Source organism: Erinaceus europaeus, chromosome 14 (genome assembly GCF_950295315.1).
Source record: "Erinaceus europaeus chromosome 14, mEriEur2.1, whole genome shotgun sequence".
Lineage (NCBI taxonomy): Eukaryota > Metazoa > Chordata > Mammalia > Eulipotyphla > Erinaceidae > Erinaceus > Erinaceus europaeus.
This window is the reverse complement of record NC_080175.1, coordinates 101,491,090-101,497,326: the sequence shown is the minus strand read 5'-3', so window position 1 is coordinate 101,497,326 and position 6,237 is coordinate 101,491,090.

Below are 6,237 nucleotides of genomic sequence, written 5' to 3'. Positions count from 1 at the left end.
GCAGCCAGAAGGTGAGATGGGGACAGAGCAGGCACACATAAAGAGCTGGTCAGAGCAGGTGGAAAGAAGGTGAGAGGGCAACAGAAGAGGCACAATAAGTCAGAGGGGGAAAGAGCAGACACAGAGACGATCAGAGCAGGCACACAGGTCAGAGAAGATGCATAGAAAATTAGAGAGGTTCAGATAAGGAGGGACAGAGCAGAAAAAAAGAAGATAGGAGTGGGACAGAGAAGGAGCATATATGTTCAGAGGGCAATAGATGAGACACAGATCAGTGTAGGACACAGAAAGGACACACAAGGTCAGGAGTACAGAACAAGTGCACGGAGGTTTAGATGAAAAGAAAGCAGGGCCACAGGAGATAAAAGTGGGTCAGAGCAGGTGTGGAGAATGTCAGAGTGACTCCTAACAGGCCAACAGTAGGTCACAGAGGGTGAAAGCAGGCACACAGTAGGTCAGAGCAGGCACAGGAAAGGTCAAAGGGAGACATGACAGGTGCATATAATGTCAGACGGAGGGAGTCAAAGTAGGTGCCAAAATGTATTAGGGGCACATAGCAGTCCCAGGAAATTTTAGAGGAAATCTGAGAATGCCCTGGAAAGGTCAGCAGGTATCAGAATAGGCACTATGTAGGAGAGGGTTTAGAGGCAGTCAGTGCATGGAAGGTGAATGGAGATCAGTGAAGGTGCACAGTTCAGAGTGGACAGAGCAGACAAAAATGTCAGAGGGGGAAGCAAGTGCAAAATGGTCAAGTCAAACTGAGGAAAGATCAGAGGGGACTGAACAGGTGCAAGGAAGTTCAGAGGGATAGAGAGCAGAAGCACAAAAGGAAGAAAGTTACAGAAAGAAGAGCAGAGAGACCACCAGAGCAGCCCTACTGACTATGCACAGTGCTAGTTTCCTGAAGTCATAGCAGAACTATCACAATAGCCACTTGTGAGAGAACTGAAACCCCATGTTTGGGACTTGCACAGGGATAATCTGAGGAGTGAGAAGGCAGAAATCAAAGAGGTCAGAGAGGGTCAGAACACGTACACAGATCAAGTGCATCAGAGCAAGCACAGAGAAGGACAGAGTGAGTCAGAACAGGTGAAAAGTTTGTCAGAGAGGATAGAGCAGGTGTACAGAAGGTTGTAGCAGGTGCACAAAAGGTCAGAACATGTGCAGAGGTCAAAGATGATCAGAGCTGGTACACAGAATGTCAGAGACAGAGCAGGTGCACAGAATGTCAAAGATGCTTAGAGCATGCACATAGATGGTCAGAGGATATCACAGCAGGTGCGTACGTCAGAGGGGAACAGATCAGGCTCAAGGAAGGTTAGAGGTGGAGAGAGCAGGAGCACTGAAGATCACTGTAACAGAAACAAGAGTAGACAGGCCACTAGATAAGCCCTGTTTCCTCAGAGGACGCCGCCATCTCACTTGACAAGATGGCAGGACTTCCATTCTGCTCACCACCCACAGAGCAAGTTTCTTCAAGCCACAGCAGAAAGGAGACACCAGCCAATTCTGAACAGATTGAAGTCTCAACTCATAGGCAGGGAAGCACATAGGTGGGACTTAAGCAGAGAGAATTAGAGTAGTGTACAGACAGAAATCACAGAAGGTCAGAGAGTGTCACAGCAGGAGTACAAAAGGTCAGAGGGTGTCAGACCTGGCACACAGAAGGTCAGAGAGGGACAAAGCAGGAAGGTGGAAGGTCAAAGTGAGACACTGCCATCATTCAGTATGTCAGATGAAACAAAGCAGGCACAGCAAAGGTCAGACAGTGATATAACAGGCATGCAGAATGCCAGAAGGAGTCAAAGTAGCTGCACAAATGTCTTAGGGTTACAAAGCAGGCCCTGGAAAAGTATTAGATGGAATCAGAGCAAGCCCAAGAAATGTCAGAGGGTGCCAGAGCAGGTACAGTGTTGGTCAGAGAAGTAGAGCCAGCCTGTGCACAGAGGTGAATTGGGATCAGTGCAGATGCTCAGGTAACAGTGGCACATTGCATGCACAAAGAAGGTCAGACAGCTACAGAACAGGTTAAAGAAAGGTCAAAAGGGGTAAGAGCAGACTTTGGGAAGGTCAGAGGGGCACAGAGAAGGCAAAGGAAGATTACAGGGAGACAGTGCAGGAGCATAGAAGGTCATTGTGATAGAAACCAGAGCAGAGAGTCCCCCAAAGCAGACCTGTTTCCTCAGAAGCTGCCTCCATCCTACTTCACAAGATGGCAGAAATTCCACATTCTGCCCAACTTCCACAGAGCAAGTTTCCTCTGCTGAAGCAGAACTGAAACACCAACCACTCATGAGAGAACTGAAGCCTTAACTAGGACCCAGGAAATCACACGGGTGGTACTTGCACAGAAAGAATCAGAAGAGTATGCAGGCAGAAATCACACAGGTCAGAGCACATAGCACAGGTGCACAGAGAGTCTGAGAAGGTGCACAGGTCAGAAACCACCAAATCAGGTCAGAGCCCAGCAGATCACGCACAAAGAAAGTCAGAACAGGTGCACAGAATCTCAGAGAGGGTCAAAGCAGGCAGGTCAGACAGGGTGTTAAAAAATAAACGAGAGGCCAGGTTTGGCATCTAGCTGAAGACTGATCTTACTATGCGCAAGTACCTGGGTTCAACTCCCGGGTGCCCGCCTGTGGTGCTGAGTGAGGGGTGAGTTTCAGAACCATAAATCAGTGATGCAAGTGAAACAGCTTTTATGGACCCTTTCCAATCAGCTTCTCTCGGTCTCTATCCAACAAATAAAATATATAACACATAAATAAGTAAATATTTATTTTAAAGTAGTGCAAATAGATATATTCATAACATCCTGTGATTCAGACAGACAACCATCATTGAGCAGAGCTTGTCTGCTAACACTGATTTAAACCATCACTCATTTTATCATTGGGCACATACGCAAAGGGGTTAAAAATATACATATAGTCAACACATGCTAAAAAAGATGTGTTGTCCTATATAGACTTTCCAAAGACTTCCCACACGCACTGAAGAATAGACCTCACCCAAGGAGAAAAAAAATTCTCAACCTGGAGAAAAGATCCTGTCCCTGGAAAAGATGGCTGAGTTAAAGTTAATTGTGTATAAAAGGACATTCCAGAGTACCATGACAACATCCCTAGAATCTACCTGGATTGTGAGTACTTGATTACATTTTTAACAAGAACATAATGGCAGAGGAGAACCTAGTAGGGGTTGAACTGTTATGTGGAAAAGTGGGGAATGTTATGCATGTACAAACTAGTGTGTTTTGCTATCAAATGTAAACTATTAATCCCCCAATAAAAAATTAAAAAGAAATTTAACTGGGGCTATGTGTAACCCAGACTGCAAAGTCTGTGGTCACAAATGCATCTTGTAGGATTATTAATGTGGTTAAATGGGTTAAATGTGGGCTGACTGGAGAGTTTCTTGGGACAGTGAACTTCCTTTATCATGGGCACAACCCAAATTCAGTCCCAGTCCCCATCATCCCGAGGGAAGATACAGTGTTGTACTGTGTCTCTCTCTGAAAAAAAAAGTCAGCATTATAACCATTTAAGACTTTGAGCTTTAAAACAGGTTTACATTGGATGTGGAAATTATGAACAAAGAGAAATTTCTCTTTTTTATGGCCAACAAAGTTATTACTGGGGCACAGCAAGTACGGATGAACTAGTCCTGGTGGCCATATTTTCATTTTATTTCTTAATATTTCTTTTTTTAAATTCCCCCCCTTGTTTTATCGTCATTGTGTCTTATTGATGTTGTTGTTGGATAGGACAGAGAGATATGGAGAGAGGAGGAGAAGACAGCAGGGGAGAGAAAAGATATTCAACCCCTGCAGACTTGCTTTACCCCCTGTGAAGGGACTCCCCTGCAGGTGGGAAGCCGGGGGCTCGAACCCGGATCCTTACCCCAGTCCTTGTGCTTTGTGCCACATGGCTTTACCCGCTGCGCTACCGCCGACTCCCATTATTTCTCATTTTAATTAGATAGACTATAAAAAATAGAAGGGTTAGGGAGAGAGGACAAAAAGATATACAGCTGTGAACAAGCTTCACTCTTGAATTTGACTCACTGCAGGTGGGGCACGAGGTTACTTGTGGGAAATTTAGCCGTAAGCACAGCCAGCTGAGACTCATCAGGAAGGGGGAGGCTGCACAGTGCTGATGCAATAAGAATCTCATGTCTGAGGTTTCAAAGTCACAGGCTCTATTCCCTTTGCCACAATGAGCTGGAGTGTACCAGTGTTCTAGTAGAAAAATAAGTACAGTAGGGGTAGGAGAGTGCTGCACACGTTATAATGCACTGGGTTAAAGCCTCAGTACTACCAAGCAGGGGGGAAACTTCACAAAAAGTGAAACAGTGCTACAGGTCTCTATCACCACAACTGATCTGTGTCTTCCAAATAAATAACAAAGTTTTAAAAGAATAATGCAAAATGTAGACTAAACAATAAACAGAATTTAATGAGCAGAGAAGGTGGTAAAGCCAGTGAAACCTGCAACTTAAAACTCAAATGAAGCAGTGCTGTGGTGTCCCTCCCTCTCTCCCCCTTTCTTATCCCTTGTACTATACTAACACTCTTAGGAACATTGAATATGGGGTGGGAGACAGCATGAAGGCTGGGCTGAGATGACCAAGCCTGAATCCCTGTAGTGTTGCAGGCAGAGTGCAGACCTTGCATGTGGGAGGCTCTAGATTACATACTGAAATCTCACAAAACTGAGGACACAGCTCTATGGCCTGTCTCTCCCCTGCTCTCTCACAACCACAGGACAGGAGACTGGAAGGGGGCCTAATGGTAAAAGCAAGCCAGAGGTTCCTGCTTGAGGCTTATAGTCCACAGTCAGCAGTGCCGCCTGGACTGAGAAACCATACACTGTCCTGATCACAGGGCGCACCAGTTGGAGGCTGTGACCCTGCCGAGGGGTGGGGCGGGGGGAGCACAATACACAACCACCACCCAGCACCGGGATGCATTGCAGCATTTAATCGCCAGCTTCAAGCAGCCAGGCACCTGGGGCTTCACCTAGCCAACGGGGTGGCTAGGGGGAGGAGGTGAGGTCACATAAATCTCCCTAATCCCCCCTCGCCTTCCGGAGGCACCTCACAGCCCTCAGCAGAAGCATGGTGGGGCTGCGGGCGGGGCATTGGAGATGGGGGACCTGAGCGCCCATGCCCTGGGGACAGCCTCCCAAACCAGCCTCGGGCAGGGCGGCGTGTGCCCGCGGGGTGCGCCCCTTCCAGTCGCCCCCCACGAAGAGCTGAGCCAATCAGAGTCAAGCAGAAGTGCTTCAATGGGTCCTCACAGAGGTATTAACAAGGAACTTCTGGGGGGCACAATGTAGGTGGTTCTGGACATTAAATGCCAATTACTCAGGAAGAGTATTGACCCTTCCAGTCCCTGGGTGGAGCCAGGCATCCCTGGCTAATGAAAGTACAGTAAAGTCAAGCTGGCATGCAGTCCCTGAACATTCTGAGGGCTGCCAGGGGTTTAAGAGCTGGCCTTGGGGAATCCAGCCATCTCCTGATAAATGTCAGCAGGCACTAAGTTTCTGTTAAGAATTTCAAGGACTGACAGTGCCTGGATCCTGCTAGCAAAGGAAATTTGAAACACCTCTTACAGCTTTGGCCCTGAGGAGATACATAGGAATCCCTCCTGGAGCCTTCAGGTTATTGGCCCAGAGATGTGCTCCTAGTTTAGTGGCCTTCTAGCCATAGGTGAGAATATTGCCTAGACAGAAGAAGGAACTTCAAGTTTCAAAACAATTTGACCTCATGAGGCACTTGGAAAAGACATTTCACATCAGAAGTCAGGTCAATCAAAGCACCCTCTTTCTAAACCCTGGAAGCTTCAGATTTTGTGTGGAAATCTTGTCACTTGTGTGGTCATCAGTGCCACATATCCTTCAAATTCGACCCACATATGGGGAAAATGTAATGTGCCAGTGGCATGTAGTTTCACATCTCTTGACCTGGCCTCTCATGGGATAAAGAGAAGGACGCTGTGCATGAGGCAGAGGAGGGCTGGATTTGCAAACAGCAAATTGTGCAGTGTAAACTACCTTTGACATAGCACAACATGGTTAATAATACCCTAAGGAAGGAATAAAGAAACAACAGTGATAACCAACACTCTACCACACACACACACACACACACACACACACACACACACACTCAATTTTTCCTGAGATAACTTGGATTGGAGTTGCTGTATTGTCGCCGAGTAAAATGTCAAAGTTT